The following is a 21,332-nucleotide window of genomic DNA, read 5'->3' as shown; positions in this document are numbered from 1 at the left end:
AGAATAACATCAAGAAACAAGTTAAGATCCCTCCAAATCAATCTCCAAGACACAAGCAAGCAATACAAGGAACAACACAATGCCTTATGCATGATTCAAGCATGAACAACAACAAGAAGAATTCAAAAGAGTGAAGAACTCCTACCTTCACAAAATGTTATGGCAAAATGGTAAGTTGAGAAGAGCTTCTCTTTTTTTTCCTTCAATCTTCAAACTTTCTCCAAAACTAGAGATTGGGTAACAACCCCAACACTACTCCAAATTGCCTCTAAGTATGATCTTTAACTCAAGTAGACTTTAGGTAACCTCAAGGAGGAGTTTTGAGTCACCAACTCAAGTAGGAGACAATCAATTTTCGCAATCAACCAAAAATAGGGTTTTTGAGTGACCCTAAAAGTCAACCAAAGAGACTAAGGGGTTGCAAAGTGCTCCCCACCCACATCCTTACCCCTAGGGTACTTAAATTTAATGTTTTTAGGCCTTAAAGACTTAATAGGAACAAACAAAAGGCTAGGAGAATAGTAAGACCAATTAACAACCTTCCAAAGAAGACAATGCAAGATAGCACAAATTAACAAGTGGTTTAGTTTCATCTTTCCATTGGGTTTTCCCAGCTAAATTTCTTGCACACTGATTGCACACATTAGTAGATCAAGAAATCACATGCATTATGTAAATTAGGTATCAGAAAAATCATATAAATTAAAGCATCCTTTTTTCTAATAATCAATTGTTTATCTAATTCTACTCATATTTTCGACCATTAGAATTGCATAGTCAAAGTGTTAGTTTTGCATTCATTTACTTCATCATTATACATGTTCATAAAGCATTAAATGATGAAATCAAATAACTGAATTAAAGCATCACACATCGTAAAATAGCATAATAATGTTCAGTGCATCAAGTAATGTCCCGACATATCGAGTCATGAGTACCAAAATAATAAAGTATCAAGTAAGCTATGATGGGTCGGGGCGAGGCCGCACAATTTTCTAGTTTATCTGCTTTAGTATTGCCTTCTCTATAAATGTGGATTAATTGAAAAGTCTCTAATTTCTCTAAAAGATTAAGAATTTCTTCTAATTTCAAGTTTAGGACCCAATTAGGAGTCGATTGTTTGTGAAGCCCATTAATGACAATCTGTGAATCTCCTTCAATAATAATCTTAGTCAATCCTAATTTGATGCATAGTTTAATACCTTCCAATACTACTTCTAATTCCACTAAGCTATTTGATGTGGGTTTGATGAGCTTTGCTCTCTTCAAAATTCATCCCCCTTCTTCATCATTGATAATGCAATCTATGCATGATTTCACTGGATTGCCTTGAGATGCAGCATCAAAATTGAGTTTGTGCCATCTTGGGGGGGCGGGGAGGAGAAGGCAACCATCTACAATTTTTCCTAGCTTCTAAGTCCTTAGCTAAAAAAATTTGAGGGGGGTTGATTAAATTACACCATTTGTTTTTAATCATACTATCCCATAATGTGAAAAATCCTTCTTCAAACTGTGAGTTCCTGATATATGCATTGAGGGTTTCAATGATATAGGCTTCAATTTTTTTAACTAGATAGGGTGCCTTCATTTCTTGATTTCTAAAAATTCTTCTATTTCTTTCTTTCCATATTTCCTAGATGATAATGGAGGGACAAATGTTCCAAAGTTTTCTATAAACACCAAACTTATTCCCTTTGGGCCATCCTATTAGAAGATCCTTAAATGATTTTGGGAGACGAGTAGTCCAATCTAGTTTTTGTCTGATCCATTCCCAACAAAGTTTAGCAAACGAGCAATTATAGAGTAAATGGTCTACATCTTCCATGTCTAGCTTGCATAGAGTACATCTCGATGGTCCTTGGATACCTCTTTTTTGTAATTTATCAGAGGTGAGTATCTTACCTTGAAAAGCTAACCATAGAAAGACTCCTGCTTTGGGTAAGCAGGAAGTATCCCAACAAAGGTTTAGTGGTATCTTTACCTCATCCCATTTCTGAGAGCTGATTATTGTTTTGTAGCCTTCTTTAACACTATATTTGCCAGCTTTTGATGTTGCCCAGATAAGATTATCTTCCCTTTCAACCTGTTTGATTTCCCTTATGTTTATAATTTTTTTATAAGCATTTTTAGCTGCTAGATCAAGTTCTAAGTCTTCTATTGGTTTCCAAATCTAGTGATGATCTTTATCAAGAGTTATATAGTCCTTTACTTTGTTACCCTAGAGGTTAGTCAAAATATTTTTGCACTCAGCAGGTACTCCTAACAAATCTAGGTGGGGAAGTCCATCCTAGGAGTCTTCCTAGAATAGGGTATCTTGGCCCCTACCTATGTCCCATGAGAGACATTTGGTAATGAGGAGTCTACTCTTAGCCATAAATTTCCAACTGTCCAATCCTTTGGGAAGAGACTTCATTCTGAATATAGATAGAGGATCATCCACATTTAGATATTTATTATAAAGTATTCTTGCCCATTTTTTATTATGTTCCTTCAAAAGTCTCCATAAGATTTTTGCTCCTAATGCTTCTTTTTTCCAATTGAACTTCTTTATTTCTAAACCTCCCAACTCTTTAGGTTTACCAATTTTATCCCATTTAATAAGAGCCATTTTTTTATCCTCATCACAATCTTTCCAAAGGAAATTCCTAAGCTTTGCTTCTAGGTTATTACTGATAAATTTAGGCAATGGAAGACATGCCAATGGATATATAGGTAATGCTGAGAGAACTGCTCTAATTTTGGTGATTTTGCCAACCCTAGTCAACCATTTATCTTTCCATCCTCTAATTTTTGAGTCAACTTTGGAGAGAATCTGATTCCAAACTTTGGTGTGCTTATTTTTGTTTTCTAAATCAATGCCTAGATATTTTCATGGGAACTTACTAGATTTGAAACCCATAGTTTTGCAAATTTGTTTTTCCAATTTTGGATTAGTATTTATAAAGTAAATTTTTGATTTCTCCACATTTATTTTTTTCCTCGAGGCCTCTAAATAGGCTTGAATAATAGGTTTGATGTTGTTGGTTTTTGAAACGGAGCTTTCACTAGGAAGAATAGTATCATTTGCATATTGCTGGTGAGTTATATTGGGGATGTTATCTATTACTGAAATACCATTAATCTTCCCTTCGGATTGGGCTTTAGAAAAGGCTCTACCAAAGGCTTCTGCCATAATGATAAAAAGGAATAGAGAAAGAGGATCTCCTTGTCTAATTACTTTAGACGTGTCAAAAAAACCTTTAGGGGTTCCATTTATTAGAATGGATATTTTGGTCGTTGAGATGCATTGATAGATCAAATTGATCCATTGATGGGAGAAGCTGAATGCTTCTAGGGTTTTACATAGGAATCTCCAGTCTACCATATCGTACACCTTCTGAATATCAAGTTTGATGAACATGCTCAGAGTTTTACTTTTGGATGCTGAGTGAATTGCTTCTTGAATAATCAAGATGCCATCTAGAACTGATCTCCCCAGAACAAAACTAGTTTGTTCTTCGGAGATGAGTTTAGAAAGAAGGGGTTTTAATCGATCAGAGAGAATTTTAGAAAGAATCTTATAGACAGTGTTACATAGAGCTATAGGTATGTACTCACCTGGATTTTTAGGGCTTTCAATTTTAGGAATTAAGGTAAGAAAAGTAAAATTAATTTTGAACAATAATAAACCTCTATTTCTAGTAGCTTCTATAGCCTTCCATAAATTTAATCCAATAATTTCCCAACATTTCTGAAAGAAGAAGGCCTGGAACCCATCTGGACCTAGGGATTTGTCCGAGTTCATACTAAAGAGGGCCATCTTTACTTCTTCCATCGATATTGGCTTATTTAATTTTTTGTTAGCTTCTTTTCTTATTATTGATGGAATATTTTCCAGCATTTTATCTTTTGCCAACTTGTTAGAACTTTCAAAGTTATTTAAAATATTTTGAAAGTGGCTTACTATTGTTTCAGCAATCATTTTGGGGTTTTTCTATAGAGTTCCTGTTGAATCTTTTATCTTTGTAATACTTTTAAAGGATCTATTTGATAAAGTGTTGTTGTGAAAAAATTTAGTGTTCTGATCTCCTTCATGGAGCCACCTTTCTCTAGATTTTTGTCTCCAAAAAATTTCTTCCCTCACTAGTATATTTTCTTGTTTGGCTAGTAATTCTTTTTCGCGAAGGAAAGAATTATTGTCCATACCATTTTTAATTATTTCATTGTTAAGTTTGCTCAATTCTTCTTCAATGTCTAATTTTTCTTTAAAAATATTTCAAAAATGTTTTTTATTCCATTTAAGTATCTTTTCTTTTATATATTTCAGTTTAGACATAAATATGAACACCTTTTATCCTTTAAAATTTCCTTCATTCCACCAAGATTTAATGTGATTCATGAAATTTTTGTCAAGGAACCACATCTTTTCACACTTGAAGGGATTCCTTTGTGGTTTAATAGGTTCCACTAGCGTAATTTGTATAGGGAAATGATCAGATCCTGCTATAGGTAGGATTAAAGAGTGTATATCCAAATATGAGTTATTGATATCTCTTCTAACAAAAAATCTGTCTAATTTTTTGGCTATATAACTAAAATCTTTTCTCCTATTGTTCCAAGTGATCTTTCCATTACTCATAGGGATATCTTCTAAACAATTGTACTCTACCCAATTTTTAAAATCTACTGAAGCTGGATGGATCTACTGAGTTCCTCTAGATTTTTTGTCTAGACTTAGTATGGTGTTGAAGTCTCCACCAATAATTATGAAGTCATTGTTATGTTCTTTTAAAAATGAGTTAATTTTTAACCATATCATTTTTTTATCTACCTTCTAAGTAGGACCATAAAGATTAATCAACATGAATTGAAAGTTAGAATTAATACCTTTGATGTGGTTGCTAATCCAGTAGTGGCTTGAACTAATGACCTTGAGGACTACCTTCCTAGGATTCCATATTATCCCCAGACCCCCTGAAGCCCCTCTTGATTCTTGTAGATAATAATTCCATCTTCTCAATTTATTTACTAATCTAAAACCTTCCTCTTTGTTTAGTTTAGTTTCTTGTACCATTATAATTTTTGATTCAAAGGCTTTTAGATTTTGATATAAAAGCCTTTGTTTGCTAGAGGCATTTAAGCCTCTAGCATTCCACGTGGTGATCTTCATGCTTCCTTAGGAAGGACCTTCCCCTTCCCAACATTAAAAAATTCACTGATTTTTAGTTGTTCTTTGTCTTGTCCATCTACTTCTTTGAGTTCTTTAAGAGATTTTCTGCCTCTTTTGATTTTTGTTTTCCCATATTTAGGAACCTTGATGCCATCTTGGTTCATGTTGATTCCCAAATGTTCAAGATTGTTCTTTGTATTATTTGTGTAATCTTTCTGGTTATCTATATATGAGATTCTTTTCTCTTCTTCTAGTTCTTGAAGGATCTAATTCGTTATGTTATTTTGTTCTTCCATTATATCTGTATTTTGATCTATTTCCTCATGTTCTTTAGAATTCATTGATACTTGCCTCTGTTTGTTATCTTCTTCTTCTATGTTCATAATATCTTTCCTTAATTTATCAAAAGAGTAATCTTCTCCTCCTAATTTCAAAACTCTTCTTAATAAATCCTCATTTTGTTCTGAAGAGCTTTTGTCTAGGTTTCCCGGGCTGAAAACTTGAACTAGATCTTCCATTAATCACTCCAAATTTTCATCATATATTTCTTCATTCTATATTTCCTCTATGTCATTGATATTGTTATTTAAGAAATTACTAAATTCTTGTGAGATTGCCCCAATATTTGTTAATCGCTCCAAATTTTCATCATTTTTTTCTTCATTCTCAGATTCCTCTATTTCACTAATATTCTTATTTAAGAAATTACTAAATTCTTGTGAGATTGCCCCAATATCCTGATTGATTTGGTTGATTTTTGTGTGTTGTTTTTGGGGTTTTCCAGAACTTAGAGAGCTTTCTGTTAGTCTTGTTCTAAGGAGAATCATTTTTTGCCTTTTCTTGGATTGTTTCTGATCTAATTGCCTCTTCCCCTTCGTAATTGATTAATTGATTATCTTTTTCATCTTCACTAGGTTTGTTTCCTATTTGTTGGTATTCAACCTTTCCTTTTCTTTCTTTTTGTTGTTTCTACTTCTTTTTTTCTTACTTCTGCTTTTATCTCTTATCCACTTCTGTTTGCCATAATATGAAATCTGTTGTGAGTCTTCCTTCCTATTTATAATGTGCTCTCCCCTTTATAATTCCAATGATTCCTTCTCTTTGTCCAAGGCATGAAGATGCATCGATTGATTTTGATCCTCATAGGGATGCTTTCATTATCTGAGCCTTTGATCACTATAGATTTTAGATGGGGCTTCATTGGATCTGAGTTACATTCTTTTTGAACTACTTGACAATTTATGTTAATCAAAGGAATAGCATCCTCAAGTGTAGTAGTTAGCTCTATTTTTTTTAAATCATCCTCTAATCTAAAGATCTCAAAGATTTATGCTTCCATTCAGAAATAATTAATATTGTAAATAGCAAAGTTTATAATGACTTTCATAGGATTAAATGAAAATGAATTTACTCTACATTTAACCAGAAGTCTAACACTATTGCAAAATTCGCACGAGGCATCAATCCCTACTAGTTCTCCCAAAGAGGAACCAATTTTCTTAAGGATTTCTAGATGCATTAGTTCTGGAGGAACTGACTGGAGGGTTACCCAAGTTGGGATGATGAAACTTAAATTCTCCTCCTTAGAATCTGGAAACCACTCAAAAAATTTGATAACATAACCTTTGAAAAAGCATTCAGCTAAATGTAAAAATTCCTTCTTAATGGCCCCATTTGAACAATGCCAATATGCTACTCTATCTGTAAAATGAAAAATGCTTACCTGTTCCAGGCAGAGATCCTCCAACCAGTCGGTGAGGTTGTTAAATTCTACAATTGGGCCATTCCAATAGGAAAAAAATCCAAATTCCTTGCATTCCTTCCACCTTTTTTCACTATATTGATTGCTGATGATGATCACATTCTTTTCTAATTTTACCACTCTTGGATCTAAACCCTTTCTAGGATTAATGTCATTCTTGTTAATATTTCTTCTACAGTGTGGAGGGTATGTTGGAGAGGAATTAGGGCCTACTGGCGTTGAGCTAGGGTTTTTTGTTGATACTTTCTTATCATTCGTGCTCGACTTACATACTACATCCTGTTTCGCATATTTTGTAAGATTAAAAAATTTGAATTGTTGATCAATTTTTTCTTTGCTGAAAATGATTGGGTACAGGAATACCTTCGAATTAGAAACCTCATGTATGGCTGTCACATTTTTTCGTGATCTATTGATTTTCCCTTCTCAAATTGATTTCCCCTTTCAGGAGTCCTGTGTCTAGCTAGCACCCAAAACGAATTTGAGGTTTTAAAGGCAGATTCTTCTGTGTTTCTAGGCTATTTCTACGATGATTCTTTGTTTCCTTTCAGTCTTCATTCATAGCTTCCACCATTCATAGAATGAAAATTTGAAAAGACCTTGTTTCTATTTTGTTTTTTTTGCTTTAGTATTTGCCACTAGGAATTTTCGCTAATTGTCATTTTGCTGACTTTTTTTTATTGTTGATGATATGTATTAATACAAAATATATCTCAGATTATTTATGTATTATGATCTGCAAGTGTGAGATTACGATTTCCACTGTGATTTTAATTTAATTAAAAAGTTTTTTATATATAATATTTAAATATTATTTTATTAATAAAGTTTATTAAATCTTTAATTTATAAAAATTAATTAATCAATGATATTTAATATAGTTATTCCGCCGAGTGTTCGCGCGAACATATCGTGCCATGTTTGTGCGAATGAGTACGTAGCACATGTTCGCGCGAACATATAGTGACAAAATTTCCGGCGGCTTAAAACGTCTTCTTCACTTTTCCAAATTCATTTTTACGGCGAGCACTGTTCATTGAGCATTCGGGCGAACGTGTGACTTGAGCAACTTCCGTCGACATCATCTTCTCATTTTCGTTCTCATTTTCATTATCGGGTATGTCAAAATAATATTAATTTAATGTTTTCAACGTTTTTTAAGTATTTTTTTTATATTATCAAAATTGATTTTAATGTTTTCAATGCATTCTTTTTGTGTTTTTAAAACATATTTGAATGTTATATAGTTTTTAATAGTTTTGAAAATATATTTGAATGTTATTTAAGTTTTTAATAGTTTATAAAACATATCTAAATGTTAATTTAATATTTTTATCGTTTATTTATATTAATTTAGAAAACAGAAAAATATTATGTAGAAAACATTAGAAAACATTAGAAAAAATAGTAAAAAATATGTAATACAAAATTTAGGAAAAACATTAGAAAACAAATTTTAAAAAAATTTACGAAAACATTAGAGAATTTATAATTTAATATAAAATTTACAAAAAAATTATAACAAAATATTACAAAAACATTAGAAAAATTATAATTTAATATAAAATTTAGAAAACAAATAGTGAAAAATTTGAAAAAAAATTTAAAATATTTTTAAAAAATTGAAAATTTAGAAAAAAAACATTTTAAAAAATTAGAAAATTTAGAAAAAAATATTGCAAAAACATTACAAAATTTAGAAAAAAAATTACAAAAATATTAGAGAATTTATAATTTAATATAAAAATTTTAAAAAATAAATTTTAAAAAGTTTAGAAAAAATATTAGAAAATTTATAATTTAATATAAAATTTAGAAAACAATTTTTTTAAAAAAATTGCAAAAACATTAGAAAATTTAGAATTTAATATAAAATTTAGAAAATAAACTTAGAAAAAACATTACAAAAACATTAGAAAATTTATAATTTAATATAAAATTTTAAAAAGAAATTTAGAAAAAAATAAGAAAAACGTTAGAAAATTTATAATAATATAAATTTTAGAAAACGAATTTTAAAAAATATTAGAAAAATATTAGAAAATTTATAGTTTTCAAATATTTTGAAAATAAATTTAGAAAAACATTAGAAAATATATATATGTGTGTGTGTGTGTGTGTGTGTGTGTGTGTGTGTTAATGTTAAATGTAAATATGTCAAATTCACTTTAATGTCTTAATCTTAGAAGTTTAATTAAATGACATATCTTAAGGGTCTAAATCCTAAATTGTACATGTAAAAATATAGATTTAAATGTATAATTTTTTATTTTGAACATAGATGTACATGTATATTTGTTCATGGTTAAAATTAAATGTATGTACATATTTTTAATAAATTCACATTTTTATATGTATAATTTGTGTATATATGTTAACTATTGATCTTAATTTATCTTATAACTAAGTGTAATTAACTATATTTAATAACACATGTCTTAAGGGGAGATCCTAAATTATACATAAGAATGTAGATTAAAATGTATATTTTATTTCATAAATGTACATGTAAATATGTTCATGTGGTAGATATAGATGTACATACATATGTTTTCAATATTCATGTTTAAATCTACATATGTTATTATTTTTAATGTCTTAATAATTAGAAGTATATAATTAACTATATAATTCAATGACATGTCTTAAGGGGAGATCCTAAATTATACATATATAAGAATGTAGATTAATTTGCATTTCTACTTGTATGAATATAACATACATGTACATCCAAACCCTAACCCTAACCTAACCAAACCCTAACCCTAACCATTATCCAAACCCTAACCTTGACCTTAAAATTTAATTTCTAAACCCAATATTATAAATGATAATAAATACCCTAAATCATAATCTTGAACCAAATCATAAACTTCATATGCTAAGTTCCCTTATCCTAAATTCTTAACCATGGACTTTAATATTAACCCTTAAATTTAATGCTAGAAATTATGTAAGTTCGTGTAAACCCTTACAGTGTCATAAGGTCTTAAATCTTACCCTAAAATTGAGCCTAATTACACTAAAACCCTATTTGAAAACCTAATTGAAGCCTAACTTACATAAAATTAAAACAAGTTGACCCTAATCCTAAATTGTTAAAAATTACATTTGAGATACATGCACATACATGAAGTATGACACTTGTCTTAAATGATATATATGTAACCCAACTTGAAACCTAAACCTCGAATCATTTTTTTTTTTTATTTTTAAAAGGGGTAAAAATTTATTCAAATAAAACCAAATTACAGAAGGCCTCAGACCCAACTAACCAAAACACCAACCCAAAACCAATTACATTCTATCCTTTTCCACTAATTGCTCGAAAGTCCCAGCAAGATCAGTAGGAAGATCATCCCTAACAGAAATATCCCAACCAACACCTTTCTCTGATGCCCATTTTGCCAAGACATCAGCCACTCCATTCCATTCCCTAGGAATATGACAGAAAGAGATCCCATCCACAAAGCTACTCAAGTGGAGAATCTCTCTAACAATAGAGGCAATTTGCCAGCTAGATTCATCCACTCTCCAGTTATTTATCATATCACAACAATCTGAGAGTCAGACTCACACACCATTCTCCTCCAACCAAGAGAACAAGCTTGCTCCATAGCCACCTTAATGGCCAAAGCCTCCATCATGTTATTGGATTGAACTCCTTTCTGAATAGAGAATATGAAAATAACATTGTCATCTGCATCTCTCCCAATCCCCTCCCACTCCAGCCAGTCCAGGATTCTCACGGGAGGAGCCATCAGTGTCAATCTTTAGGACTGCATCAGGAGGAAGACTCCATCTCCCCACTCTAAAAACCTTCCTCTTTCGTCGCTGAGATCTCTTACTGCTACTAGTTGCAAATCCTTTATCCACTAATCCTAAATTCTTGATAATACGAGAATCACCAGGATCTACCGGCTCTGACATATCACATTTAGCAGAGATAGTCTCTTGAAGCCTAGTTAGGATCAACTACCATAGTTTAGTGGCTCCCAAGTTGGAATTATAGAAGATCTGACAGTTACGCTCCAACCAAAGATTCCACAGAATGAAAGAAGGTCCAATAGCCCAGGTGTAGGGCCCATTTTCCGTTGCACCAAAAGCCATGACTGTTAGTGAACATGGAACACCACATAATTAACCACCTATGGGCAGGGGAGCGCGTCACATCACCCAAAAATCTCCCCCTCGACGCGCATACCAGGTGCTTACGCGGGTCGGGAAGGCACCGGGGAGATTTGAACCCATGACCAGGCCAAAACCAGGCTCTGATACCAATTGTAGGGCCCATTTTCCATTGCACCAAAAGCCATGACTATTAGTGAACATGGAACACCACATAATTAACCACCTGTGGGCAGGGGAGCGCGTCACATCACCCAACACCAGGCCACCTGAAGGAATTAAGTTTTCGTAGGGGGTCTGCCAAGGCTGTCCCAAAATTTAATAAGAGATTCGGCATGAATACGGCTATGGCACCATGCCTCCCACCACTTATGCCAGATCTTTCTAGAGAGAGGACATAAGAAGAAAACATGAGAAACATCTTCCCCATCCAACATACATAGGGGATAGAAAGAAGGTCCCTGAAACCCTCTTCATTGGAGATTATCCCAAGTAAGACACGTATTTTGCGCAACCAACCATAGAAAAAAATTACATTTCGGCCAAGAAAATTTATTCCAGACCTTCCTCCACTAGGGAACCACCTGAACTACATTACATTAGCTATCCAGCCGAGCATATCCCTGGGCCACACTAAACTTACCTTTTGGGCAAGGACCCCAAGCCAGGATGTCTTTGTCTTTAGAAGAGTTGTAAAGCCTAGTAGAGAGAAGACGCACCAGTTCAGCCCGAATCTCTGAGGAGCCCCTTGTGGGCCAAATTTGTGGATCCTTCCAACTAGCCACCTCTATCAATCAACACCTCCAAATAGTCTTGAAGTGAGCTACCATGGTCCAACCTGCAGAAGAAAAAACCTGAAACAGAGGCAAAAGGTGGGGAAACTTGGAGAGAATAGGAAGGTGGCCATCCCAAGAGTCCTGCTAGAATAACACACTTGACCCCTCATTACAGATCCAGAAAAGGCCATCCTTGATAAGAGGAGTACCCCTTTTAAGGGTGTCCCAAATAAAGGACCCCTTACCATTAAGCTCAAGTCTAGGAATATCCTGGACCTCCACTCCTAAGAAATACTTATGGGTCAGAATCTTGGCCCAATCCCGATCTTGATTCTTGCACCATCTCCAGTATACTTTGCAGCAAGAGCTTTGACACCGAGAGCCATACATTTAAGGCCTAGACCCCCAGCAAACTTAGGCAAACAAATCGTGTCCGAGTTGACTAAGCTCCATTTAGAGGATTGGAGATTGCCTGACCAAAGGAATTGTCATAACAAAGCATCAAAATCTTTCAAAACTTCCATGGGAGGTGTTTGCACTAAACACCTCTAAATAGGAAGAGCCTGAATCATAGTCTTGAGCAGGGTAACCCTCCCAGTAGATGAGAGCCACCTATGAGTCCAGTGACTCACTCTGCTAATAATATCAATCAAGAATTTCAAACCCTGAAACATTATCATTTAAGAGTAATATAAATAATTTATTAGGTACCCTTTAATTGAATTCCCTAATAATACCCTCCAAAATATAATAAAATCTTAGAATAACAAATTAACTCTAACCATAACCAAACTCTCAACTTTAAAGTTATCTTATACTTATATGCAAATTAATCTAGGTCTGGATGTGTTACAGATTATCTAGGTCCATGATGTGTGATGTATGTTTAATTACATGTGTATAATTTTTAATGTTAAAAATAAAAAAGTATGTACAACAGACAATTTAGCTCTTCATACATTTTTACAGATATGGCTTCACACGCTATGCTTGATGTGGCTTCTGGTGCAACACGTGATGTAGTTCCTACTGCGGCTCCTACTACAACATAGGTTGATGTGATTCCTGTTGTAGCACCTGATGCAGATCCCGATATGGCTCCTCGTGCAGCTCATGGTGGGGCTCGTGCTACAGCTTCTAGTGGGGCTCCTCGTGTACCTTGACGTAGGGATCATTGTGCAGCTCATGTTCCAGCTCCTAGTGCAGCTCATGTTCCAAGTCAGGCTGCACCTATAGCTCCTGCTAGATGTCCTGCTGCACCACCTCCATGCATCGATATTGATGCATTATTTGCATTTTCAAAGCATGAGGTTGCTAGACTACAACACTCTATATTGAGCTCTGATGATGGTTTTTATAGAGACATATGTACTACGATATGTAGGAGTTTACAAGATTTGACAGCTAGGTTTAGAGGTCACCATTCATTTACTCCTACCATATTAGCTTCCATATCTAGGGAGCTTAGGGCTAAGGTTTCAGGAGATGCATCATTTGATGATCTCAAGAGGGTAGCCCCTAAAGATGTCATCTGAAGAGAGTTATTTCTAGCTTATGAGGGGACACAGGGTAGGGTGAGAGGCTACAGAGTCACACGATGCAAAGACCCTATTATTGCTAGCATGATCTATCCACAATTTTTAGCTGCATATGGTCGTTATCCTAATAACGACCAAATACTCCTTTATTTTGCACAGCACTTGTACAGTGAGTTCCATATAGGGCTCAATGCCAACTACTTGGATATTCCTGATTATTACAGACAAGGGTGTGGTCGGGTGGCAGATTGTGACCAGTACCGCAGTGTAGATCATCTGCCACCTGCAGATCTTAGATAGTTTTTTGGACTGAGGATGCCTCATGTGATTCCTACACATGCGCCTATTGCAGATAGAGTTGTCATTGCTTCCCAAAGGGAAGCAATTGACACTATTTTGCACATTGCATCTTCGGCAGCTAGTATCACATCAGATTCTATTAGTTTTTATCTTCATAGTCGATGTCCTCGTCCACTTGGTCGACCATCTTCATAGGCATCTAGTAGCACTTCAGGTGCCTCCTCTGATGATGCATATAGAGCTACTGGGATACCACTGCCAGGCAATATTCATGGTCTTTCAGGACAGCAGACACATATGGATATGTCACTGTATTTTTTGGAGGATATGTTGCACTTTATTAGCTATATTTCTGATACATAGAGGATTCCAGTACACACAGTGATGGATGTTGTTAGACAGCATCAGAGCTCCGACACAGTTCCACAGACACAGGCCGCCACACTAGTGACAGATGATACACCTGTGCATAGCTCACAACATTTGGCACCAGACTCACGACACTCTACAGATGACTCGAGCATACGAGTTGGAGATGTCCATATCACAGCTGAGGGCCTTGATGATTTTGGTGAGTAGTTGCGAGGCCTATCTGAGATTGATACTAGTTCGACAGTGGGTCTTTCATCATACATGGACCTGTTATTCGAACCTGGTAGCACTAATTCTACACCAGATGTAGTCAGCCAGTTACATAGTCCACTTCACTTAGATTTACTAGCAGTTGGACATGGAGTTTCAGGCTTAGGTGCATCAGTAGATGATATAATGGAGTCTGCTGATCATCCTCCACCTCCGGAGACCCAGGTACATATATAATTTATTTTTAATTTTAAATATATATGAAATTAAAAAATATGTTCATTTATTGAAAAATTTAGTTCAGATATATATGCAGATATTTAATTTAATCTTTAACTCGTACTAAATCATGTAGGCACAGGTTGCTGAGTACATGGTTACACATACTGTTGGTTCAGGGCATCATATACATGAGAGAGATGATTCTATTGAGGCACCTGGTAGTGCTCAGGTACTTGAGTTTTAAATAGTTTGTTTAAAGTTATTTAAATATTTTGAAAACTAGATATATATCTATATATATGCAAATTTGTATTTAATTTGAATGTATATGTACATGATGCACGTATGTATATATATGTTTTAAAGATAGAACTCTAACACATGTATGTATATATGTATATATATTTGCAGGGCTTGGTTGATGCGCCTCGGCGAGAGGATGTACATGAGACTCGTTCAGAGGGTTGTTCTATTCGTATGCATCTTGAGGGGTCCTTCTAGTAGTAGATTAGATTTATATATTTTTTGATGCATATATATTGGAGGTCCAGTTTACATGTATACATGTGTATTTCAGTTCCTTGATGACATCCATGTACTTTCACTTTTTATTTGATTATTGAGTATTTCAGTGTTAGATACCATCACATGTACGTATATATGACTTCTTATATTTTGCTACGTACGTATATTTATTCAAGATTTACAGTTTGCATTTCAGATACATAAAGATATATTAGATCTGTAGATGTTTATTCTTCAGACGTGTATATGTGTACAAGTTGATAAATGAATTTAAATTATTAAATTCATCCATGGTACAATTAATTTAAATTATTAAATTATATAATTTGTTAATAAACTAAATTTGATAATCAAGAACTTATGATCATACAATTAAAAATATATTTAATTCAAGATGAAATTCAATAATTTGAAAAAAAGTTGATATTTAAGAATTGTAACATAGATAATGAAATTGTGTAAGTTCGAAATTGTAACATAGATAATGAAAGTGTTGAAGTATAAAAAATACATAGAGGGTACTATGCAAGACAAGCAAGTAATGTTTGAATTATGTGATGCAATCCCTAATTTGTGTCCCAATGAACTAATTGGTTTTGGAGTTCCTGGGAAACCTATTGGCGATTTCAAGCAGAACCTCTCCCCCCATGACTATTCAGGAAGCACTTCCACAAATAAAAAAGTATTGGCCTTCATGGGATCAAACAACAAAAAAAATTCCATAGACTCAAGAAGATTTGGCACTGTCCTTATTGATCAACTAAGAGTTATGATTCAGAATGCATGAGGGCAATTGCAAGATAGTGCGCAGAAATATATACTTCAAAAGTATGAAGAGTGGAATTTGGTATGGGTGGGGCCAGGTGACCTCGTCCCTCTAGAGGTCCATAAGATAGAGCTTATATTAAAATTTGATAGAGATCACACTCGTAGAACATCTTGTCCGACTGACCACTTGTGTTGTTTGGGTAATTCATTCCAAACAAATACATTTGCATATCATTTATCAATCTTGAAAGAATTATATCCAGATGGCATCAGAGTACTTTCTCTATTTTTTGGTATTGGTGGAGCAGAAGTTGCTCTTCATCGATTTGGAATACATTTAAGTTGTGTTGTATCTGTTTTAAATTATGAGTTTCCTCGCATTGTGATGGAAGTGAGAGAAATAATGCACTCAAAAGCCTCGGCTAGTAATTTTTCCTGATCAATGTGTAGGCTCATTTTTTTTGTAAATAACTCAACGTTAATAGACTACTTGAAAAATAGAAAATTGATTTTATCTAGAACAGAATGTTCTCTACTGATTTTAAATTGTCAAATCAAAGGATTACATACCCTAACTAAGAATAGTAATTTTTTTCATTTTCAAATTAATTTTATAAAGGTTTACAATCATAAAATACTTTTTTTTTTTAACGAGAGTTCAATTTTTAGTCGTCCAACGAATTTGTTTGAACCGACTCTAAAGTGGTTTGTCGTGGAAGTTTATCTTAATAATAATGTTTCTGATCTTCTTTAACAGATGGTTTTTAATTATAACTTTTGGAGGACCTCCGTGGGCTTAGAAAGTATGCGTTTTGTTTTACAATGATACAAAATCACCATATTTATTGTTTACAACTACTTGAATTTCCTTGGAACTTTTTAAGGTGAAGTATTATTAAATTCATCCATGGTACAATTAATATAATTTATTAAATTATATGATTTTTAAATAAATTAATGAAAATAAAGAACTTATGATCATACAATTAATCTAAACACATTTAATTCAAGATGAAATTCAATAGTTTGAAAAGAAGTTGATATTTAAGAATTGTAACATAGATAATGAAATTATGTAAGTTTGAACTAACTTCTAGCCTATTTATATCGAGTTGTTAAATTATTAAATTCATCCATAGTACAATTAATATTATAATTTTTAAAATAAACTAATGATAACTGAAAATTAGATATTCAGATTAAAAACACAATTTCACCATAGTATGTAATTGAAAACACATTTCACCAAAGTTGATATTCAGATTATTATAAAATAAATCTCAAAGGTCTAATGAACCATGATGTACACTTATAACATGCAATATTTTTTCATGATCTTCACTATCTAGTCTCCACTTGCGACGTGCACGCTTAAGTTTGACTGGATGCAAACAAAGCCCTGTAGCAACGACCAGGTGGCTATATTGTAAAACTTTGTTGTCAGGTTGATAATCAACAAAGTGTATTCCATATTGGACTATTTTCTCTTGCTTCAAATATGTCCCCTCTATCACAACAGAACCTGTACCACAAATTTAAGTGTTTTAAAATTTGACAGATATGAAGTTACCTAAATATATTTATTTATTTAAAAAATATATATGTGCATGTACATATGTATATGTATAATTTACCTATGGGGAACAACATTCCATCACTTTCTTCAGGGTCATATAACTTTGTCCTCTCTGCAGTACATCGCAATAAATAATAACTGACACATTCATGATTTCCAGGCTTAGCAATCACTGCAAAGACATCTCCTGCATAACAAGTATACATGAATGCATGTGTACAATATATATAAGATAGTTGAAATCGATAATTAAATAAAAACTTGAGATTAATTTTTATGATACTCACCCACTTTACCAATCTAGAGATATGATTATAATCATCAGAAATCAATGGAATATCATCAAAATTTTCATCTTCTTTATCAAATTTATCGGTAACATCAAGTCGTACCGAAATCCATGCACTTGTATATCCATGTGTCTAATTGATGCATTCTTCATAGTTTTCATCAATGCAACTGTCACAAAAACATGAGTATTCTCTTGTCTTCAATGTCCAATTGCAATTATCTATTCTCATGACTGAATGTAAAGAACGTGTCTTTTCTATCCTCTTGCAACCATGCATGTTTTTTCTATTGACACCTGAAAGTTCGTTAAATTGAAAATATAGAAAAATTAAATTTAAACTTCAATGAATTCAAAAATAAAACTTAACAATAAAATTTTATAATTTAATCGTGCATAAAAGTTAAATAGACGTACACATACATACCTATTATCTCCCAGAAGACTCTATATGGTGTCTGTCGACTCATTGTTGATGATGTCCCGACCTCATCTAATGCAAAATGAGTCTTACACCATTCAACAACATCATGTGCATTAGTTACACAAACTCCCTGATAATTCATTTGATATTTTCGCAAAGCACGTTTGATGCAAGCTCTAGCACCATCATGTTCACCTTTTCCATGACCACTCTCAAAGAAATTCCATATGTGTTTTATATTCTCATTGCGATGATAGCTACACAATGCATAAAATGGTCTAGATGATTTAAACTGTGCGGCACATCCATCAGACCAAACATAATGTTTATCAACATTTATGTTTCTTTCTTTCAAATAAGAAAAGAACGTATTGAAGCAATGTTCTACATAGTGAATGTCATGTTCTTTATCATCACTTATATAAAAATGATATTCCTTTATAATTACTCGTGCTTGAACTATACTCTGAACACCATCCAAATCTAACTGTGCATGTCTATAAAAAACATGTAGCATAATAGTGACCTGCTTATTAAAGTAATAATCTGATTGAATTGCTTTCTGATGAACAAATGAATAGTTTTCTGCAAAATCAACAACTGATACAATTGTTCCAAGTGGAAAATTATCTCTCAGAGTTTGAAACTGTTGTGCTTGCCACTTTGCATTTCTTAAATCTATCCATAAATGTTAGAACATGCAACTCCTCTTCAACATATTCAAACCTTTTTGTTTCTTTCCCCAACTTTGTTTCATTCTTGACATACTTGTAACTTTTGCAATTCAATATTTTTGTTACATCAATATTTTCAGTTTTCAAAGGAAATAGAGCCAATTCACAACATGTTTCACATAATCCTTTGATGCAATTTATTTGACCAGCTGGATCATCTATGTTGTCACACAAAATGGATGATATAAACTCACTTCTCCTACTAGGAGGAGCAACATGAAAACCATATGTGTCTTCTACAAACTTTCGAAATACCTGATAGTGGAGATCAAACTCAATATGATGACGACAACAACACGTTTCAAACACTTTTTTTGACCTCACAAAGTATGGCTCCAATTTTTCGAACAATGTTTGCCCAACTTTTACATTAGGATGTTGACTACAAAACGACACATATAACTCATGCTGTGTTGTGTGCAACCAATGTTTTGTATGATGTTCATATTGACCAAGTGCAATCCTATGCCTAATAACATCTCTACTATTTGATGAAGGACGAGTGTTATCAATCCAAAATGATATGATTAATTTTTTTAATAACTCTTCAATCCTATCAGAACGAGGTGCTCTACACATGATTGCCCAATTTCCCTCCATAGTACTGTCATCCACAATTAATCTTCTCTTAACATATTCTCTCATTGTTTTCCTACTAAAACCCATTTCAAACAAAATTGAAGATATTTGTCTATTTTGGGTCATATTCTTACTTACAACAGACATCAACATCACTTTTCTTGCCGCAAACTTATCTTTAGTTCAAGAGTGTTTTCCTATGTTTCTCAAACCTTGTTTAACATTTTCAATCAAGTCAGTTTGCATGTTAGAAAATCTTCTCTTTTTTGATGTTGTGTTTACACCTAACAATTTCAATGCCTCTTGCAACTTTTTTTGTGTAAGCAAAACTGAAAGCAACTGAGCTTGTTCAAGTGTTTCAGTATTATCAAATTGAGTCATAATTTCTCTTATCTTCTTCTTCATTGACCTTCTCTTAGACAAAATTAATGGTTGAACACTAGCTACAAGTTTTCTCAATTCATCTACATCCATTTTAAGTAAATGACCTAAATTCTTATGAGAAATACAATACTTTACAGATTGGACAATATTTAAGAGTTCATCCATACTAGTTCCTGCACCTGATCTCGACCCTTCTTTGATTTCTATTACTAGAATTTCTATAGGGACCAATCTTGAGCCTTCTCCAACATCCATTATTTGAGATTCAACAAGGAAAGATTCTGACCCTTCTCTGACTTCTATTATTTGAACCTCTGTAGGGATTGATCTTGAACCTTCTTCAACATTCATTGTTTGAGATTCCGTAGGGAGTGTTCCTGACCTCTCTCCCATAGACACTACTTGTACTTCTGTTGAGCCTTCTTCAACATTTCCTTCACCTTGTTTAATTCGATGATAATGTGCCACAGTTTTCTGAATATTTCTTTGTTATGCTTCATCAGATCTTTTCCTTGCATATTTGTTTTGCCTTCCTCTCTTGTTTCCCATTATAAAATCAAAAGAAAAAAAGAATTATCCCTTGCCTCAAGATAAATTTCGTGCAGTAACTAGATAAAAAAATCATTGTACGGATTTGTCTGTCGCTGTTAGTACTTCTAAATTATTTGACAGAAATCAATAGAATGCAGTCATCTGCAACAAGACATAAATATTTTTCATTATATGACTAAAATCTGTGAGTCGCATTCTTTACAAGTAGCGAAGCACCAAATCCTTCTTAAGCCATCATTGAATCACAAACAAGTAACATGGTATGAATACTATAATGTTTGTCCTAAAAAATAATTTTTTCTTTCTTATAAAATATATAATTGTTTTGTCTCTTTAATTTTTTTGTTCTTATTGTAGGACTAGAAAAATGGGTTAAATGCATAACATACTATGAGAAATCACAAAACTCAATCAACATACATTAACACCCACTAGTCTACCCTCAAAGCCAAACTAATCAAAAAAAGTAAACACAAGGTTAGAAACCCCCTCTTTTATTTGTAGCTCCCATGTCCTTTTTTCTGCAAATGATGTAGCTCCAAAGTTTCTTAAAATGCAAATTTTGAGTGTTTTGAGTGATTTAGAGTGTTTCTTAAGGTCTTGGGATGCAATGCAAGGTGTGAAAGTGAAAATTAGGGTTTTGGAACTTAGAATGAAACACCTAATTACCAAGTGCACCCTAAAACTACCAAGTGCACCCATGAAGTGTGATGTTGGTATAACAGGGTTGCAGTTGATAAAAGAGGTCAAAACTTGATAATTAAGATGTGGGTATGCAAGATATGAGTGTTTTTTATATTTTTAAGTGTTTAGGGATGTTATGAAATGTGAGGAAATGTTAAATGACCTAGGGTTTTGATATGCAAAGTACAAATGTCCTAGGGATGTTATGCAAGTGCAAATGCAAGGTGTCATTTAGAAGGTATGCAAGATGAAGATTATGATGTGCAAAATGAAGGTTAGGGTTATGTTTTGGACTTGGTAAGGATGTTAAAGGTAGGTGTAAGAAAAGTGGACTATGCAAGGGATGGTTTCCTAGGGTTG

The sequence above is a fragment of the Cupressus sempervirens genome, chromosome 10 (assembly GCF_028749045.1).
Source record: "Cupressus sempervirens isolate cs-2001-9-10 chromosome 10, ASM2874904v1, whole genome shotgun sequence".
NCBI lineage: Eukaryota > Viridiplantae > Streptophyta > Pinopsida > Cupressales > Cupressaceae > Cupressus > Cupressus sempervirens.
This window is presented reverse-complemented; position numbering follows the sequence as displayed.